The sequence below is a fragment of the Ranitomeya variabilis genome, chromosome 4, assembly GCF_051348905.1.
Source record: "Ranitomeya variabilis isolate aRanVar5 chromosome 4, aRanVar5.hap1, whole genome shotgun sequence".
Taxonomy (NCBI): Eukaryota; Metazoa; Chordata; class Amphibia; order Anura; family Dendrobatidae; genus Ranitomeya; species Ranitomeya variabilis.
Genome location: NC_135235.1, coordinates 338,799,982 through 338,821,991, shown reverse-complemented (window position 1 = coordinate 338,821,991; position 22,010 = coordinate 338,799,982). Strand labels below are relative to the sequence as shown.

Genomic DNA, 22,010 nt, shown 5'->3' with positions numbered 1-22,010 from the left:
ACTCAGGGACCTCAGAAGGAGTGGAAGAAGCAATAGACACCAACGGAGTATCGCCATGAATTCCCGGACAACCCCAACTTGACACAGACATAGCTTTCCAATCCAAAACTGGATTATGAGCTTGCAGCCATGGCAGACCCAAAACGACAACATCATGCAAATTATGCAGAACGAGAAAGCGAATCACCTCCTGATGTACGGGAGTCATGCACATGGTCATTTGCGTCCAATACTGAGGCTTATTCTCAGCCAATGGCGTAGCATCAATTCCCCTCAGAGGAATAGGAAATTCCAAAGGCTCCAGGACAAAACCACAGCGCCTGGCAAACGACAAATCCATCAGATTCAGGGCAGCACCCGAATCCACAAAAGCCATAACCGGGTAAGACGACAAAGAACAAATCAGAGTAACAGACAAAATAAATTTAGGCTGTATAGTACCAATGGTGACAGGTTTAGCGATTTTTTTTAAGCGTTTAGAGCATGCTGAGATAACATGAGTAGAATCACCACAGTAGAAGCACAACCCATTTTGACGTCTATGACTTTGTCGCTCAATTCTGGTCAGAGTTCGGTCACATTGCATAGACTCAGGTCTCTGTCCAGAAAATACCGCCAAAGGATGAGCAGATTTGCGCTCCCGCAAACGCCGATCAACCTGAATGGCTAAAGCCATAGAATCACTCAGAATTGTAGGGGTGGGAAACCCCACCATAACATTCTTAACGGCCTCAGAAAGACCTTCTCTGAAATTTGCAGCCAGGGCACACTCATTCCACTGAGTAAGCACCGACCATTTCCGAAATTTTTGACAATACACCTCTGCTTCATCCTGACCTTGAGAGATAGCCAACAACGCTTTTTCTGCCTGATTCTCAAGATTAGGCTCCTCATAAAGCAGTCCAAGAGCCAGAAAAAATGCATCTACATTAAGCAAAGCAGGATCTCCTGGCGCCAGAGAGAAAGCCCAATCTTGAGGGTCGCCACGCAACAAGGAGATAACAATTTTAACTTGCTGAGCGGAATCACCAGAGGAACGAGGTCTCAGAGATAGAAATAACTTACAATTATTCTTAAAATTTTGAAACCTAGATCTATCTCCAGAAAACAACTCAGGAATGGGTATCTTTGGTTCTGACATAGGGCTACGAATAACAAAATCCTGAATACTTTGCACCCGTGCAGTAAGATGATCCACACTAGAAGTCAGAGTCTGAACATTCATGTCTGCAGCTGAGCTCAAAACCACCCAGAGTTCAAGGGGATGAAAGAAGCTAAACAGACTGCAGCAAAGGAAAAGCGGGAGGAAAAAAAAAAAATGTACTCAGGTCTTCTTTTTATCCCACTTCTGCGATGCATTAAACACTTTCGGCCTGCTATACTGTTATGATCCTTAGTGGTTGAGGATCACAAATTACTCCAGCTAAGTAACAAACATAGGACAAGCTCTAGGGAGGTGGCAAACTGGACTGACCGCAAATCTGAACCTATCCAAACACACTAGAAGTAGCCGGTGAACGTGCCTAAAAATCCTAGACGTCTTGAGCCAGCCTGAGGAACTAACTACCCCTAGAGAGAAAGAAAGACCTCTCTTGCCTCCAGAGAAATAATCCCCAAAGATATAGAAGCCCCCAACAGATAATAACGGTGAGGTAAGAGGAAGGCACATACACAGGGGTGAAAGCAGATTCAGCAAATGAGGCCCACTAATACTAGATAGCAGAAAATAGAAAAGGGAATCTATGCGGTCAGTAAAAAACCCTTACAAAATATCCACTCTGAGATTTCAAGAACCCCCACACCAACTAACGGTGTGGGGAGAGAAACTCAGTCCCCTAGAGCAACCAGCAAGCGAGGAAATCACATTTTAGCGAGCTGGACTAAAAAACATAATGAACACTGATAATCAAAAAATGATCAAACAAAAACTTAGCTTGTCTTGGAGAGACAGGGAGCAAGGTAGCCACAAGGAATCTGAAGAGCACTGAATACATTGATAGCAGGCAAGGAACTGAGTCTCCAGGTGAGCTAAATAGGAAACCAACCAAGGATAACGAACCAGCTGATGCAGCCAACCTGCAGAAAGACAACACTACACAGTACCACTTGTGACCACTAGAGGGAGCCCAAAAATAGAATTCACAACAGCTGACAGAGAGCTCACCGCTGCCAGGCTGCTCACTGCTGACAGGCTACTCACTGCTGCCGAGTGCTCACTGCTGACAGGCTACTCACCGCTGCCAGTGTGCTCACTGCTGACAGGCTACTCACCGCTGCCAGGCTGCTCACTACTGCCAGGCTGCTCACCGCTGCCAGGCTGCTCACTACTGCCAGGCTGCTCACCGCTGCCAGGCTGCTCACTACTGCCAGGCTGCTCACCGCTGCCAGGCTGCTCACTGCTGACAGGCTACTCACTGCTGCTCACTACTGCCAGGCTGCTCACTGCTGCCAGGCTGATCACTGTCCTTGGCCTCTGGGCTGTGCTTCAGCTTACACAAACAATCCTGCGCTCCCGGCTCACTCCAGGGACACACAATACTGGATATTATCTTATACACCACAATTGCCACTCAAGCAAATACCATTTATTATTCTTTTATGCTAATGTGTCAAGGAGGAAAATCATGTTTTCTCAAGTCTAAGACAATAAGGTGAGACACACTGGCTCCATAAATGTATAAATATGATTACTTCAATTCACTGACAGCAAGAAGGGATCACGAGAACAACCAGGACTAGATGTGGAACACAACCATATTCTACCCGACAGCCGCACAGACACATGCCTAGCCACATACAGTATAGCACCAATTCCTGCCAGCAGAGTTCTCGATCTTACGGCCACAGTCACTTTGCCATGAATCACTGTGTCCATCCCTGTCTGCTCACGGTAATCCTGCACACTTCTCTACCCAAGAGCTTTCCAGAATAAGTTACAACAATTGACATAAAATTAAATATTTTCACGGTTATTCTCAAGTGCTTAAAGGTAAAATTGCAAAGTGCTTGCAAAAAACACGCAGTGTTGGAATTTACTTCCTATGAAAGCAACTTTGCAATTCATTCTTATTCTCAAGAAAGGAGGGATTTGGATTATATTGTTTGCTGCTTGCTGTCTAGGTTACCAGCCTCCTCTTCGGGCTGTCAGCAGTGGCGGTTCTCCTAGCTAAGGAGTGCAGTGCTTACAAGCTCTTTCCTATAGAACTTGTAAGTGTTCTCCAAAGCCCGGATCCAGCCAGCTTCAGTACCCCTGTACTCCTCCGATGCTACAGAGGCAAACCTGCCTGTGTTGTCAGCATGGGGGAACACAGTTTTGTGCAGCCATGCTGATGGAATGGTCAGTCATTCAGGAGCACAGCGTCCACCCATCATAAACAGGAAGATGGGAGGTTGGGGAGCAGTGTGCTTCTGAACGCAATCCTGACACAGCCCCTAAATGTTAGTAATAAATAACTAACAGGACAATATAAACTAATGACAGGGGATACAATGCTTTGAGGAATACATGGGGATAGGCCCTAAAATCAACTGTTTGTCACACCACATGGCAACTACTTCTAAAATCATATTTTCCCCATTTGTCCAGAAACTGAGTTATGATGGCTCTTTTATCTTCATTGCTGATTTTATAGCATCAAGCACAGACGTAAGGGTTATATTTCAGATATCAATATTCCATATAGACAGATCCATTATCTTGCTCTTCCAATGCTTCCATTAATATTACAGGCAACTGACGCAGCAGTGCTGTGGGCTACAGCCAGGACGTCACCCATTCCTCATCAATCAGAATGTCACAAGCGGTTATTAAAGGGACAGTGTCAGCACAGGATGACTGGTGTGTAAGCCCAACCGCTCTGTGCTTCATGGTGGGGCTGATTCTTTATATACACGTTCCCACACGCTTGTTTATTGTTTGCCCTAAATATATTTGTCCGCGTCAGCATTGATCAACAGCTCTGGCTTCATAGAGTCAGAGAAGGATGGAGATAGAGGGAATCAAGCAGGTGGGAAGGTGTATATAAAGGATTGGCTCCGCCGTGACGCACCGAGCGCCTGTATTTGGTGTGAACAGTCATTCTGTGCTGACAGAGTCCCTTTAGGGTGAGTTTCCACGGTCAGTAAACGCTGCGTGTTTGACGCTGCGCAGAGCTGCAGCGTCAAACACGCAGCGTCCAGATTTTCCAGCATAGTGGAGGGGATTTTAGGAAATCCCGTCTCCACTATGCGTGGAAACCCGCATCCGTCTTCCCTGCAACTCCGGACATGCTGCGCGTCTTTTCAGATCGCAGCATGTCCGTACACCTTGCGGGGACGCAGCGCCATCACAGGGCGCTATGGGAGAGAGCGATGATCCCGGATGTGTACAGTTAACACATCCGGCATCATCACGTCCCCGAAAGGGGGCGGGGCTTAGCGCCAAGCGGCTTCGCCGCTGCGGCGATACCGCCAGCCATCCTGACCATGGACACATACCCTTAATGTGCCTCTGTCAGCGGGATTGTGCACAGTAACCCACAGACTGTGTCAAGTCGGCGCCGTTATACTGATTAATGAGACCTGGGGATGAAATCCGTCCTGTGGTTGTTGTGTAATCTTTATTTTCAGTTTTCAGTTAATGACATTCCCGTGCTCCAGGGGCGGCCTGTGGGGGTCTCCATGTGGTGCTCGGATTAGCTATTCATCATTATGGTTTATCACAGGTCACTGATCCCTCCCTGACCTTCCTATTTTACATACTGCATAGAATAATGTTGATAATGCATAGAGTATTGTTGGCTATAGTGAAGCTTAGAAAAACAAATTTACATCCAGCCAAATGGCACCAGCGTCATCTTCATGAAGCCTAATTTTTTTTTCCTCTAGCAAAATGACGCCGGCACCTGTGCAGTAGCATCTGTCAGAACGCAATAGAGGCTACTGTGCAGGCACCGCCACCATTTTGATTAAGAAATGTTTATTTTTTATTTTTTTTAACAACAAAACTATATGTCTAAATAACATGAGAACAGTCATATTATCCACCGCATCATGCTACAGCACAGGCGCTGCCAAAGGCCTGCTGTATGATGAATGTGATTTTTTTTTTTTCAAATCATATTCTATGCAGTATGAATAATAGGAGGTATTTTTTTTCTAAGCCTTACTATAGAAAACAGTATTATATGCATTATCAACATTATTCTATGCATTATGTAAAATAGGAGGCAGGTCAGTGAGGGATCAGTGACCTATCATAAGCCATACAAATGCATATGTAAGCAGAGCACGACATCCATAATCTCTGGAGGCGAAGTCTCATACAGATCCATCTCCGGCCCATAGCCCTGACCAGCTCATTTACATATAAAAAAAACATGGACTTCTCTGGAATAAAACATCAGATATCAAGGTACCATTTTATTCAGCTGCCTATGACCAACATGCCCATATAGACATCTTAGGAGGATGGATACTACGGACAGATTCCCTTTTAGTAAATTAAAACCTATTTGCATACATTTTTTTCCAGAGAGGAGCTAAAACTTGTGTGCAATCGACTTTTCTTCCCCAGAGCTTGAGAACATCAAGAGATGCCTTTCTTTGATGCTAGAAAATACAAAGCCTTGCTGTACAACCAATTACCGCCACACCTTCTGGAGGCATCTAGCCAGAGATTTCCTCATGGGTGTTAGTTTCACTGCAGCTCGTATGGAGAAATCACTATCTGAATATAACCCTAAGGGTGAGTGTCCATGGTAAGTAAACGCTGCGTGTTTGACGCTGCAGCGTCAAACACGCAGCGTCCAGATGTTCCAGCATAGTGGAGGGGATTTTTTGAAATCCCGTGTCCACTATGCGTGGAAACCCGCACGCGGCGGGCCTGCGACTCCGGACATGCTGCGCGTCTTTTCAGATCGCAGCATGTCCGTGCTACCTGCGGCGACGCAGGTAATATCACAGGGCCCTATGGCGTGGGGTGCGATGATCCCGGATGTGTACAGTACACATCCGGCATCATTGCGTCCCAGAAAGGGGGCGGGGCTTCGCCGCTGCGGCGATACCGCCGGCCATCCTGATCGTGGACACGCAGCCTTAGGCTGCTTTCACACATCAGGTTTTTTGTTTCAGGCACAATCCGGCAAAAAACTGATCCGTTTTTTTCCCATAGAGTTGTATTAGCGCCGGATTGTGCCTGAAGTACATGCATTTCATCCGTTTTGTGCTGGATCCGAAAACGTCTCCTGTGTATATATATATATATATATCTCATCTGTGATCCTGATGTGTGAAAGCAGCCTTAGACCTAAATACTTGGAGCAAATTCCTGTAAGTATTAATTAAATTCATATTCATGAGTTATTATCGGAAGAATGAAAGGCCAACTACATGCTGTTCCTTCCTGAAGTCACCACTAGGGGGCACTGACAGCAAACTGATATGTTACTGTTTGGATAAGGCTGCTTTCACACTAGCGTCATACGACGCACTGCGTCGTTTTGGAGAAAAAACAAGCAAGCAATTTTGCAGGATGCGTTTTTCTCCATAGACTTGTATTAGCGACGCATTGCGACGGATTGCCACACGTTGCATCCGTCGTGCGACGGATGCGTTGTGTTGTGGCGCACCGTCGGCACAAAAAACGTTACATGTAACATTTTTTGTGCATCATGTCTGCCATTTCCGACCGCGCATGTACGGCCAGAACTCCGCCCCCGCCTCCCCGGACATCACAAAGGGGCAGCGGATGCGTTGTAAAACTGCATTCGCTGCCCCGGTTGTGTTTGTTTTGCACAGTATGCGTCGGTACGTCGGCACGTCGCATTGCGACGTTCGTCATACGACGCTAGTGTGAAAGTAGCCTAAGCCAAACGGCTCCCCAGGGGGCAGGGCAGACACTGGTTCAGTCATTGCTCTGAGTATTCGGAGCAGCCGCTGTAACCGCTCCCCCGGCCCTGACAGACACTAAATCTACATTCCAGCCGGCTGTCAGTCAGGGCTGGGGGCGCAGCTACAGTGGCCGCTCTTTATACTCAGCGGTGATTGAACCTGCAGCGGCACAGTGACCGACACTGGATCTACATTGGGGCCAGCTGTCAGTCAGGGCCGGGGGTGCAGCTACAGTGGCCGCTCTTTATACTCAGCGGTAATTGAACCCGCACCGTTACAGTGACCAACACTGGCTCTACATTGGGGCGGCTGTCAGTCAGGGCCGGGGGTGCAGCTACAGTGGCCGCTCTTTATACTCAGCGGTGATTGAACCCGCACCGGCACCGTTACAGTGACCGACACTGGCTCTACATTGGGGCGGCTGTCAGTCAGGGCCGGGGGTGCAGCTACAGTGGCCGCTCTTTATACTCAGCACCGGCACCTTTAGGGTATGTGTCCACGGTCAGGTTTGCTTCAGGCTTTGGTCAGGATTTTATGCAGGTAAAATCCTGACCAAAAATGCACCTGAGGTCACTGGCAGGTCACCTGCGGTGTTCCTGCGTGTTTTGCTCATTGTAGCAACATGCTGCGTTCTGAAAAAAACGCATGCATTTTATAATGCACAGTGGAGACGGGATTTCATTAAATCCCCTCCACTATGTTGTAACATCTGGACGCTGCGTTTTTGACGCTGCGGCTCAGCGCTGCGTCAAAAACGCAGCGTTTCCTGAACGTGGACACATACCCTCACAGTGACCGACACTGGCTCTACATTGGGGCGGCTGTCAGTCGGGGACAGTTGTGGTTACTGACGCCACTCTGTATACTCAGCAGTGACTGAACCCGCATCGGCACAGCACCCGTGACTGACACTGGCTCTACATTGGGTCGGCTGTCAGTCGGGGACAGGTGTGGTTACTAACGCCGCTCTGTATACTCAGGGGTGCTGTGCGGATGCAGGTTCAGTCACTGCTGAGTATACAGAGCGGTGTCAGTAACCACACCTGTCCCCGACTGACAGCCGCCCCAATGTAGAGCCAGTGTCAGTCACGGGTGCTGTGCCGGTGCAGGTTCAGTCACCGCTGAGTAAACAGAGCGGCGTTAGTAACCACACCTGTCCCTGACTGACGGTGCAGGTTCAGTCACTGCTGACTGACACTGGCTCTACATTGGGTCGGCTGTCAGTCGGGGACAGGTGTGGTTACTAACGCCGCTCTGTGCTGCACCAAATGTAAGCACGGGAGCTTTGTGACACATGAAGCAGACTGGAACGTACGTGTTTGTTATTGCCATCAACATGACAAGAGTGCGGTGAAAGTGAGCAGCTTTACACTAGTGAGACATTCGCCACCTGCATTCCCTCATGGCCAGAAACACCTCAAGGAGACAATTTACTTAATGGGAATATGTCATCTGAAATGTATCAACAGCAGACCAGCACCACGCAGGGGAGGAGGCCCTGATTCCAATGATTTATCACTCACTGGGCTGCTTGCTACAGTACTGATAAAATCCCCATTTTCTCTGCTGCAGATTTAGCAGTGCTCTGAATGCTGAGCTCTATATAACTCCACCCACACCACTGATTGACAGCTTTCTGTGTACATTCTGCATAGGCAGAAAGCTGCTAATCAGTGGTGGAGGCGGGTTATACTGAGTTCATGAATATTAAGAGCTTCATAGCAGTAGGTTTACTAGCTCTTTAGTAATAATCTGCTGATGATAAAACATTGATTTTATAAAAACTGCATAAAACAGCTGAGTAAGTGACATATCGCTGGAATCAGGGTGGCTGCTCTGAGATTAGGTGGCAAAAGCCTTGTGACAGATTCCTCTAAAGATTGTGTTCACACAGAACTGCAGATCTTCCACCTTATATTATATATACAATGTCAGGCATATCATAGTACCAGCGAAGTAGAGATCTGAGGAAATCTCATCCACAATGGGAAGTGATCTGTGCCTGCAGATCTCCAGTCCGCAGCATGTCCATTTATGCTGTGCGTTCAGACGTACGTCCATGCAGCCAGTCTACAGGATGGTACATGCAGACTCCACCTGTGTGCACAACGCACAGTATACGGCCCATTTACATCAGCCAATTGACCATGTATAAGTCCATCAGCGCTTGTTTACACAGGACGCCATGAAAGCGATGGGAAAAGAAACATTAATACGACCATTCTGTCTCCACACGGTGTCATGTTATCGGCAGCACAGCTCCAGCTCACACAATGTACTGCTGATACATAAGATTTTATGCAATCTGTTTCCTGAACGAACAGCATGTTTTAGTAACTGGGAATGAGCAACTTTACAAACTCTCATCTCAGTGTAACTATAGAGACTAGTGATGAGAGAATATACTCGTTACTCGAGATTTCTCGAGCACGCTCAGGTAACCTCCGAGTATTTTTTAGTGCTCGGAAATTTAGTTTTCTTCACCGCAGCTGAATGATTTACAGCTATTAGCCAGCTTGATTACATGTGGGGATTCCCTAGCAACCAGGCAACCCCCACATGTACTTATGCTGACTAATAGCTGTAAATCATTCAGATGCGGCGATGAAAACTAAATCTCCGAGCACTAAAAAATACTCGGAGGACCCCCGAGCATGCTCTGGAAAACCCAAGCAACGAGTATATTCGCTCATCACTAATAGAGACCCAATTAATTAAAACAGGCCAACCTAATTATATAATTTTTTGGGGAGGGAGAAAGTATAAAAAAAAAGTATTAGAAAGCCCAAAATAAATTATAAAGATTATATGTGATCTGTATCGGTCGTTAAAAGCCACACAAAAAACGTACAAGTTCCTGCAGCATCATTTTTTTTTCTCCAAAGGGGTTGTCCAATACAAGGATGAACCCTTCTTGAACTAAATGTTTGGCCCCGATAAAATAATAAAAATCCCATAGTGACCTCCCGTGCCAATGCCGTTCCAGCGATGATGTGACATGTGATGCGCGAAGCCCAATCAGGGCTGGCCTCACTGTCCCCAGCTTCATACAAATTGAACATGAAGAGGAAACCAGAGATCAGCTGCAACCCTGGCTTCCTCTTCATGTTCAATCCGTAAGAAGGCGGGGACAGTGAGGCCAGCCCTGATTGTCACAATACCGCATGAGGACTGTGCGTGCCGACACGGGGACTGTGCGTGCCGACACGGGGACTGTGCGTGCCGACACGGGGACTGTGCGTGCTGACACTGGGACTGTGACTGCCGACACTGGGACTGTGCGTGCCGACACTGGGACTGTGCGTGCCGACACGGGGACTGTGCGTGCCGACACGGGGACTGTGCGTGCTGACACTGGGACTGTGACTGCCGACACTGGGACTGCCGACACTGGGACTGGGACTGCCGACACTGGGACTGGGACTGCCGACACTGGGACTGGGACTGCCGACACTGGGACTGGGACTGCCGACACTGGGACTGGGACTGCCGACACTGGGACTGCCGACACTGGGAATGGGACTGCCGACACTGGGAATGGGACTGCCGACACTGGGAATGGGACTGCCGACACTGGGAATGGGACTGCCGACACTGGGAATGGGACTGCCGACACTGGCACTGTGACTGCCGACACTGGCACTGTGACTGCCGACACTGGCACTGTGACTGCCGACACTGGCACTGTGACTGCTGACACTGGCACTGTGACTGCTGACACTGGGACTGACTGCTGACACCGATGGAACAACAACAGGACGGGAGGTGAGTAGAAGCTTTATTATTTTATTGGGGCCAAACATTTACAGTAATTCAAGAAAATACGCCGTGTCCAAAAAGCTGCTATTCCGGATAATGGGCACGTTGCCTAAAATATAATACTTATATAGCATCATTAATCTCACAGCACTTTACAGACATCATCACTGTCCCCATTGGGCTCACAATCTAAATTCGCTATTGGTATGGGAGCAAACTGAAGTAAACTGGAGAAAACCCACGCAAACACAGAAGGAACATACAAACTCCTTGTTCATGTTGTCATTGGTGGAATTTAGACCCAGGGCCCCAGCAATGCAAAGTGCTAACACAGTGCTAACCACTGAGCCGCCGTGTTGGCCATAGCTTTCTGGTTCCTAACAGGTGTCTATCTTTACAGCTTAAATAGAAATACTGTAAAATAATAATGTCTTAGTTTCTTACAAACTATCATTTCTATAAAACAGCTGTATAGTGCAGAAAAAAAAGTTTTATTAGCAAAACTAAGACCATTATACTCAGAGTGGTTTTCTCTGGGGCATTTGGACATCAAAGATGGTGTCTCCTGCAAAGGACCCTCTGTTATCCAGAATAGAGGGCCACTAGCCGTGAGCACGGCTCTTTCTGGGAGCCTGGTCTGGGCATTTATCTGAAGGGCTGGAACGTAACACTAGACGTCACCTGCAGTGGACATTATCACAAGCGGCTCCATCCCAGGTAATTGCCACATGTCTCTGACACTGAACCTTAATAAATAGTAAAAATAATCTTTATTAAAAATCCTGAAGATTATGGCTGAAGCTGGTGTAGTCAGACCCTGCAGCCATAATAGTATTATTGCCCAAAATTGCTAATCCAAGAGAGTGAAGGAAAATTGCCTCACCGCGTGACGTATAGAAGAAACTGTTCATATTTGAGGACATTCAATGACTACAGGCGGCAACGCAAGGAACGCAGAGTAACTTGTGATATTTCCAAAATGGGTTTTTTTTGCATTGGAGCAATACAAAATTGTTGCTTGCAAGAGTTGGCACAGTCTTTGTGGTAGTGACAGCCTGAAGAGTCCAATCTGTTTCTCCAGCTAAACCATTCCATTTTATTACTATCTGTTTTAGAAGTAAAAATGTCTTCTGCAAGCTTTGGTGCATATAGACAAAAATGGGAAAATAACTTCAAAATGGTGTGAAGACGCCTTTTGTAATGTGCTTTCTGATCTTTCAAGTACAAAGTCACGCACAGCTCTGCCCCACCCTACAGCTGGAGCCTCATCTCTAAGTGTGACGTCAACCATAACCTACACGTTTCCCAGGACTAGCGAGAAGCCTATGGGTAACACAGCCACAGAGGGTCTCCTCCACTGCTTCCCAGGACTAGCGAGAGGCCTACGGGTAGCACAGCCACGGAGGGTCTCCTCCACTGCTTCCCAGGACTAGCGAGAGGCCCACGGGGTACACAGCCACAGAGTGTCTCCTCCACTGCTTCCCAGGACTAGCGAGAGGCCCACGGGGTACACAGCCACAGAGGGTCTCCTCCACTGCTTCCCAGGACTAGCGAGAGGCCCACGGGGTACACAGCCACAGAGTGTCTCCTCCACTGCTTCCCAGGACTAGCGAGAGGCCCACGGGGTACACAGCCACAGAGGGTCTCCTCCACTGCTTCCCAGGACTAGTGAGAGGCCCACGGGGTACACAGCCACAGAGTGTCTCCTCCACTGCTTCCCAGGACTAGCGAGAGGCCCACGGGGTACACAGCCACAGAGTGTCTCCTCCACTGCTTCCCAGGACTAGCGAGAGGCCCACGGGGTACACAGCCACAGAGTGTCTCCTCCACTGCTTCCCAGGACTAGCGAGAGGCCCACGGGGTACACAGCCACAGAGTGTCTCCTCCACTGCTTCCCAGGACTAGCGAGAGGCCCACGGGGTACACAGCCACAGAGTGTCTCCTCCACTGCTTCCCAGGACTAGTGAGAGGCCCACGGGGTACACAGCCACAGAGTGTCTCCTCCACTGCTTCCCAGGACTAGCGAGAGGCCTACAGGTAACACAGCCACAGAGGGTCTCCTCCACTGCTTCCCAGGACTAGCAAGAGGCCTACGGGTAACACAGCCACAGAGGGTCTCCTCCACTGCTTGCCAGGACTAGCGAGAGGCCCACGGGTAGCACAGCCAAGGAGGGTCTCCTCCACTGCTTCCCAGGACTAGCGAGAGGCCCACGGGGTACACAGCCACAGAGGGTCTCCTCCACTGCTTCCCAGGACTAGTGAGAGGCCCACGGGGTACACAGCCACAGAGTGTCTCCTCCACTGCTTCCCAGGACTAGCGAGAGGCCTACAGGTAACACAGCCACAGAGGATCTCCTCCACTGCTTCCCAGGACTAGCAAGAGGCCTACGGGTAACACAGCCACAGAGGGTCTCCTCCACTGCTTCCCAGGACTAGCGAGAGGCCCATGGGTAGCACAGCCACGGAGGGTCTCCTCCACTGCGGCCGGAGCACTATGGAGGTCTCCTCCTCAACTGTTCAGCTGTTCCTATGGTTCATGCAGCTTGGATTTCCTACTAAACCCATTAATCACCTCTCAACAGGACAGGTGATAAAAGTATGATTGCTGAGGGTCCAACTGTTAGGACACTCAACAATTCTGTGACTTGGCGGTCCAAAGACTCTTGTGTGAATGGAGCTCTAGCACATGTGCATGACCATCATTCTATGATACGGATGTAGATAACTCCTCCATAAGTCTAACATAAGTGAATAGAAAAGTAAGCACTGCTGCTCCATTCATAGAGAGGACTGTGGGAGCAAAAATCTTGATGTTGGTGGGGGTTTCACAGCCAGCGATCAGACCTTTATCACCTGTGAAAAGGTGATAAATGCATTTTATAACCCAGGTTATCCGAGTTATGCCACTGAGGCCATAAAAGTGATGGACCCTCACACTAGAGCCAAGAGACACCCATGACCTTCTAACAGCTTGGAGAAAAGCAAATAAATTACTTGATGCAATATCCAGACTAAAGCCCATTTCAGCTACAGATCCATCATATCCCCCTTCAGTTACCTTTCATTCACTGCAATATGTGAAGAAACTATATGAAGAAAATGCACAATGTCTTAAGACAGAAGGCCTGTCCACCCCTGCTGGCAGTGCACAGCCCATGCCTTTCCCACCTGTCATCCGTATGGTAGGTAAATAGCCATAAGGCCCAGTCCAGCAGCCATTAATGTGCTCCCCGCATGCAGCATTGTCAGTAACCACTTACGGAGGTGACGCTCAGGTCGGAACTCGTGTGACGGGGCGTCATGTTTATGGGCTTCATAAACACCCTATTGTCTGCCTTATGTTAAATAGTTGTAATCTATTACTATCAAATAATAAAGTATTCACCGCTCCGCCAAGAAAAACATCAGTTAGTCGCACTCACATGGGTTTATTAGTTTTCTTTTTACACAATGTGCCAAGGAAACATGTTCATGCCAATGAATTGGCCATGATTTTATGTGCACCCACATCACTGTCCCAGCCTCACACTCCAGGCAACTCGGAGAAACGCTCATAAAGGTGCTGCAGCAAGAGGCACTGACTATAACGACTCCTCAGACGTCTCGTGTACGGCCCCGGGACACTTCTATGTGTATCATGGACGCTCCATAGTGACCAGCCTCTCTCTGTACCATGGATGCGCCATAGTGAGCAGCCTCTTTCTGTACCATGGATGCGCCATAGTGACCAGCCGCTATCTGTACCATGGACGCTCCATAGTGACCAGCCGCTATCTGTACCATGGACGCTCCATAGTGACCAGCCGCTATCTGTACCATGGACGAGCCATAGTGACTAGCTTCTATCTGTACCATGGAGGCTCCACACTGACCAGCCTCTATCTGCACCATGGACGCTCCATAGTGACCAGCCGCTATCTGTACCATGGACGCTCCAAAGTGACCAGCCGCTATCTGTACCATGGATGCTCCATAGTGACCAGCCTCTATCTGTACCATGGATGCGCCATAGTGACCAGCCGCTATCTGTACCATGGACGAGCCATAGTGACCAGCTTCTATCTGTACCATGGACGCTCCACACTGACCAGCCGCTATCTGCACCATGGATGCACCATAGTGACCAGCCGCTATCTGTACCGTGGACGCTCCATAGTGACCAGCTGCTATCTGTACCATGGATGCTCCATAGTGACCAGCTTCTATCTGTACCATGGATGCGCCATAGTGACCAGCCGCTATCTGTACCATGGATGCACCATAGTGACCAGCTGCTATCTGTACCATGGACGCTCCATAGTGACCAGCTTCTATCTGTACCATGGATGCGCCATAGTGACCAGCCGCTATCTGTATCATGGATGCACCATAGTGACCAGCCGCTATCTGTACCATGGACGCTCCATAGTGACCAGCTGCTATCTGTACCATGGACGCTCCATAGTGACCAGCCTCTATCTGTACCATGGACGAGCCATAGTGACTAGCTTCTATCTGTACCATGGAGGCTCCACACTGACCAGCCTCTATCTGCACCATGGACGCTCCATAGTGACCAGCCGCTATCTGTACCATGGACGCTCCAAAGTGACCAGCCGCTATCTGTACCATGGATGCTCCATAGTGACCAGCCTCTATCTGTACCATGGATGCGCCATAGTGACCAGCCGCTATCTGTACCATGGATGCGCCATAGTGACCAGCCGCTATCTGTACCATGGACGCGCCATAGTGACCAGCCGCTATCTGTATCATGAAACAATGTAAAGAGCTGCTGTCCACTGCATTTCTCTGACCGAGTGCGATTTACTCTACAAACGAGTGCAAAATAGATATCGACTAGAAAGATTGTGTGATTGCAAAAATTCTGATAATATCCAGCGATAATCATATAAAGTAAAAAATCAATTAGTTTACAAAACGATCTTTACACAATAGGCTAAACGTATTATCATCATTGAGCTACCCTCCACATCTGTGGTTCCCAGCCTGTAAACTAGGGGTAAGTCTTAGGGAATGCTGGTACCTGTAGTTCCACAACCGTTGAAGAGCCACTGCTCTACATAAAACCAATATGATAAGTACAATTATAGATCCTGTGCAGAACAGATCAGAAGGTAACTACTGGTACTGGTATAATGTGAATTTCGTCTTACAGCATTACATTTGGTAACCAACCATCGGAAGAAATGAATATTAGTACACCTGTACCCCAGGACTATATGGCGAGAAACGGTAACTTACAGATATAACCTCTGCTCACGGGAAATGTTATATCTTGTAGATTGTGAGCCTTTGCGGGCAGGGTCCTCTCTCCTCCTGTACCACTTATGACTTGTATTGTTTAAGATTATTGTACTTCTTTTTATTATGTATACCCCTCCTCCCATGTAAAGCGCCATGGAATAAATGGCGCTATAACAATAAATAATAATAATAATATCGGAATATATCAGAACGTTAGGAAATCCTCCACAATCTGGAGCCTAAACACCACCCTACAGCCAGCCTGCGGATTAGGAATCCTACCTGTTCTCACGGAATGTGCAGCTTTCCTGCAGAACCAGAAAAAGAAGAAATCTACTCCCCCGGCCGCAGAGCAGGTAGTTAACTCCAAAGTGCCCCGCAGTGCATCTAGACACCACTGTCACTGCATGTCCGGAAGGAGAAGAGGAGGCAGCAGTCCCTGATGTCACTGCCAGGAGGGGCAGGCTCTGCTCCATGTAGCCACACATCATACCTACACTAAGGGATAGGCTCAACACACTGCCAACCTACTCTGACAAAGGTGTCAAATGCTTCCTCATTGTTACTTTGTTCCACTACTTTCTGCCAAATAAAACTTTCTACATTTATTTCACCTTTGGTAACAAAACCAGGCAACATATCAGATACAGGGAGGGGGTGAGAGCGCTAAATAGTGCAAGACGACCCCCCACCTAAAAGAAAAACCAACTCCATGACACACATGAAGGAAAGGAGAAAACTAGGAGCAAATAGGTGTTTACGTGATACAAAATACTTTATTAAATAACATACAGATTACATGCTTAGTAGCAAAATACATAAAAGCATATTATAAATAGATACAGTGCCCAAGGATGTAAAAAAGAGAGGGAGAAACCACCGGTGTGCGCTGTCAGAGGAGACCACCGACTACATATATACAGTGTATACGGTCTGCTGCTATGAGTACCAGGCTACCTATGATAGCAAAAAGACGCCATGTGGCTTAAAGATGAGAATTTAGGCTAGCAGCACTTACCGATAAGAGTCTCCAAGGCAGGGCACACCGGATGGGATCCACAGAACGCAACCCCCGCAACCCCGCAACGCGTTCTGTGGATCCCATCCGGTGTGCCCTGCCTTGGAGACTCTTATCGGTAAGTGCTGCTAGCCTAAATTCTCATCTTTAAGCCACATGGCGTCTTTTTGCTATCATAGGTAGCCTGGTACTCATAGCAGCAGACCGTATACACTGTATATATGTAGTCGGTGGTCTCCTCTGACAGCGCACACCGGGGGTTTCTCCCTCTCTTTTTTACATCCTTGGGCACTGTATCTATTTATAATATGCTTTTATGTATTTTGCTACTAAGCATGTAATCTGTATGTTATTTAATAAAGTATTTTGTATCACGTAAACACCTATTTGCTCCTAGTTTTCTCCTTTCCTTCATTTATTTCACCTTTGTGTATTGTGATAGAGAACAGATGCTAAACTGGGACTGACCCGATCCCAGCTCTGCGCACATCACATGTGGTCTACTCCGCACAGAGAACCTTCTTGGGTTTATGTTAAAGAAGTATTCTGGTTTTATGTGATGAGCAATCATAGGGGAAAGGTTCTGTAGCTTTCTAATGGCCTCATTCAAACAAGAATTTTATCATACTTAAAATATCCAAGAAGTATCGTTTCTCCTTGCGGAGATAGACATACGTAAAAAAAAATAAATCAGAATTTCAACCATGTTCTCGATCAGAGTGTCATCCATGTTCTCAGATTATCATCCGTGTTCACGATCAGAGTGTCATCCGTGTTGTGTTCTCGATCAGACTGTCATCCCTGTTTTCGATCAGTGTCATCTGTCTCAGAGTGTCATCCGTGTTCTCGATCAGTGTCATCCGTGTTCTCGATCAGTGTCATCCATGTTCTCGATCAGAGTGCCATCTGTGTTCTCGATCAGTGTCATCCATGTTCTCGATCAGTGTCATCCGTGTTCTTGATCAGTGTCATTCGTTTCAGAGTGTCATCTGAGTTCATCAGTGTCATCCGTGTTCTCGATCAGAGAGTAATCCGTGTTCTCAGAGTGTCATCCATGTTCTCGATCAGAGTGTCACCAGTGTTCTCGGTCACAGTAAATATAGAAAAAATGACTGAACAGCCATCTAGTCTGAACTGGTGCATAACCAAAAAGTCTTACATAGCAAATAGATAATGGCTGCACTCAAGTTTATTGTGCTAAAGCAAGGAAATGTGCAATACATGAAATGTGAACAGCATAATGGCTTGTGAAATTTATGAAAAAACACATGAGATTTTTAGCACAAAATTTGTCCAAATGTTGTGAGCCCATTCACCAAACGTCAAGGTAATCTCAGATCGAATGGGTAACTAACCTGTCTGCCTAGTGTGAACACTTACCTATGGCTAATAAAATGGTAAAGCCTGTATTTATAGAGGAGGTTAGAACCAACTGTGTTTGGATGTAGTTAAAATCACAGCATGGTGAAGGGCGGGGCGTTCAAGTCAGAAAAAGCAATACATAGTAAATATAGAAAAACTGACTGAACAGCCATCTAGTCTGAACTGGTGCATAACCAAAAAGTCTTACATAGCAAATTGCTTTTAATTACATCCAAACACAGTTGGTTCTAACCTCCTCTATAAATACAGGCTTTACCATTTTATTAGCCATAGGTAAGTGTTCACACTAGGCAGACAGGTTAGTTACCCATTCGATCTGAGATTACCTTGACGTTTGGTGAATGGGCTCACAACATTTGGCCAAATTTTGTGCTAAAAATCTCATGTGTTTTTTCATAAATTTCACAAGCCATTATGCTGTTCACATTTCATGTATTGCACATTTCCTTGCTTTAGCACAATAAACTTGAGTGCAGCCATTATCTATTTTCTCGGTCACAGTGTCATCCATGTTCTCAGAGTGTCATCCGTGTTCTCGATCAGTGTCATCAGAGCTCATCAGTGTCATCCGTGTTCTCAGAGTGTCATCCGTGTTCTCAGTGTCACCAGTGTTCTCGATCAGTGTTATCAATGTTCTTGATAAGTGTCATTTGTGTTCTCGATCAGAGTGTCATCAGTGTTCTCGATCAAAGTGTCACCAGTGTTCTTGATCAGTGTAATTTGTGTTCTCGATCAGAGTGTCATCAGTGTTCTCGATTAAAGTGTCACCAGTGGTCTCGATCAGTGTTATCAATGTTCTTGATCAGTGTAATTCGTGTTCTTGATCAGAGAGTAATCCGTGCTCTCAGAGTGTTATCCGTGTTCTCGATCAGAGTGTCACCAGTGTTCTCGATCAGAGAGTAATCCGTGTTCTCAGAGCGTCATCCGTGTTCTCGATCAGTGTCATTAATGTTCTCGATCAGAGTGTCATCAGTGTTCTTGATCAGAGTGTCATCAGTGTTCTCGATCAGTGTCACTAGTGTTCTCGGTCACAGTGTCATCCGTGTTCTCAGAGTGTCATCCGTGTTCTCAGAGTGTCATCAGAGTTCATCAGAGTGTCATCCGTGTTCTCAATCAGAGTGTCATCCGTGTTCTCGATCAGTGTCACCAGTGTTCTCGATCAGTGTGTCACCAGTGTTCTCGATCAGAGTGTCACCAGTGGTCTCGATCAGTGTTATCAGTGTTCTTAATCAGAGTCATTTGTGTTCTCGATCAGTGTCATCAGTGTTCTCGATCAAAGTGTCACCAGTGTTCTCGATCAGAGTGTCACCAGTGTCCTCGATCAGAGTGTCACCAGTGGTCTCGATCAGAGTGCCACCAGTGGTCTCAATCAGTGTTATCAATGTTCTTGATCAGTGTCATTTGTGTTCTCGTCAGAGTGTCATCAGTGTTCTCGATCAAAGTGTCACCAGTGTTCTTGATCAGTGTAATTTGTGTTCTCGGTCAGAGTGTTATCAATGTTCTTGATCAGTGTCATCAGTGTTCTTGATCAGAGTGTCATCAGTGTTCTTGATCAGAGTGTCATCAGTGTTCTCGATTAGAGTGTCATCAGAGTTTGATCAGTTTTACTTGGATGAAAAAAGAACTGATGAAGGTTTCCCAAGCATCTCCTATCAAACAGTCCGTGAAAAACTAAGAGGAGACAGTTGGCTTCTGAATGCTGTTCGATTTGCTCCCAGATCCACAGACTTGCACTGGCGAGTTTGATCCAACACTTCGATCAATATTGGAAAAGACTCCATGGTTTTGTGAGGAGTCGGACCACTTTGTCCAAGGAATATTCAGACATGGGAACAGCCCCATAGAATATCAAACATGAAAAACATGGCTAGCACTTGTACTAGTAAAATGGACCTCTGAATGAGCCCTTATGCCACGGTCACACGTTCAGTATTGGGTCAGTATTTTACCTCCGTATTTGTAAGCCAAAACCAGGAGTGGAACAATCACAGGAAAAGTATAAGGGTATGAGCACACGTAGGTGGGATGTCTGCGGATTTTTCCGCACCTGTTTTTGTAAATCTGCAGCTAAACCACACTGCAGATTACCTGCGGATTCACTGCGGAATTAGATTTACCATGGTTTTTGTGCGGATTCCACCTACAGTTTTACAAATGCGGATTCCTATTACGGAGCAGGTGTAAACCGCAGCGAAATCCGCACAAAGAATTGACATGCTGCGGAATGTAAACCGCTGCGTTTCCGCGTGTTTTTTCCCGCAGCATGTGCACTGCGGATTTTGTTTTCCATAGGTTTACATGGTACTGTACAACACATGGAAAACAGCTGCAGATCCGCAGCGTCAAAACCGCTGCGGATCCGCAGCAAAATCCGCAGCGTGTGCACATACCCTAATAGAAACACGTCATCACTAATGTATTTATCACCCACTCCTGGTTTTGGCTTACAGATACTGATGTGAAATACTGACCAAATACTGAATGTGTGAACATGGCCTTACTCGGTACTTCAGTTTATTATTTTCAAGATATTTTAATATTATCTTTGAGTAGAAATATTAAGAGGGGTTGTCCAGAACTTTAGCATTGATGACGTAGCCTTAGGATGGGTCATCAATGTCAGACTGGAGAGGATGCGACATCCAGCTTCCCTGCCAATCAGGGCCAATTCTTGGCATCTGCAGTGTCCGGAACTTTTTTTGATGGCATACAGATATGTATAGACATTTTACTATTTTGTATTATTTGACCATACCTCAATTTTAAACCTGTTATACTAATAAATATATTTTATTATTCTGAAATTTGGACTATCGGTCGGCTTCTTTTCTTGTTGTTTTAAGTGTCTGGCACGGTCAGTTGCAGAGCTGCACAGCTCCATCGATGGAATAGTGGCCGCAGCTGGGTACTGCACATTCGCTCCCTATTGATTTGAATCAGACCCCTACTGATCAGACGCTGATGACCTTTCCTAAGAATAGGCTATCAATGTTTAGGTCTGGGACAACCCCTTTAAGAGTGGAGCTGCGCCACATGTCCAAATACCGGACTATGGCGCTTGCTACAATGAAGCTCAGTGTAAGTGAATGTGGCTATTCAGTGATCGGCATTTTGCTGCGACCATAATACCATCCTTAGATTTTTGGTGAGTTGTATGCAGCGGTCTTATCAAGTTGCTGGTTGCAGTGTGACGACATGCTCTAGCTTTACACCAAGCAGGTGTAGTGATTATACAGTCCCAGTAACACTGCAGCAGTCAATATCATTCCTACCAGCGGTAGATAAAAAACCTGGGCCAAGCTGTCATCAGAAACCTCTAGGATGGCAAGGTGCAGCACAGTGGCCAGGCATCCATCACATAGCTGCATACCTTCCATTATTCACATAACAGTCTGCATTCCCCTCCGCAGTCCACCACTGACTGACAGCCATCATGCAGAAGGCCGCCGTGCTGCTCCCAATGCTCAGCTTCGTGGCAGATCATCAAATCACTGCTTCCCAATCTGTCCGGTGATTTCAACAATGACAATTACTGAGGAGCTATGGACTTAAAAAAACTGGGCTACTTGCTGTAGTTTTGATACAACACTGATTAATCTGCTACAGCTCTGCTAGTCCTTTCAATGACGGCGCTATGTAGTTCTTGATATTCACGAGATTTGTCTGTTCTGCCCCACGGGTAGCGAGCAGTTTCCTATCTATGCACAGTGTAGATAAATAGGAGCAGCACCAG

At 47.0% G+C, this 22,010-nt stretch overlaps 1 protein-coding gene across 12 annotated transcripts in view; it reads right to left on the bottom strand.

Moving 5' to 3' along the window:
• The window catches only part of LOC143764741 (myosin-10-like), a 225,485-nt gene that overhangs the window by 106,453 nt on the left and 97,022 nt on the right, over positions 1-22,010 (bottom strand). For 8 of the 12 annotated variants that reach the window (XM_077250658.1, XM_077250664.1, XM_077250665.1 and 5 more), the window contains exon 1: positions 16,159-16,297. The exons of the other annotated variants lie outside the window; for them this stretch is intronic. The gene's annotated coding sequence lies outside the window, so the exon portion shown is untranslated. Of the gene's footprint in view, positions 1-16,158; positions 16,298-22,010 lie in introns of those variants that run through there. 12 annotated transcript variants of the gene reach the window in all.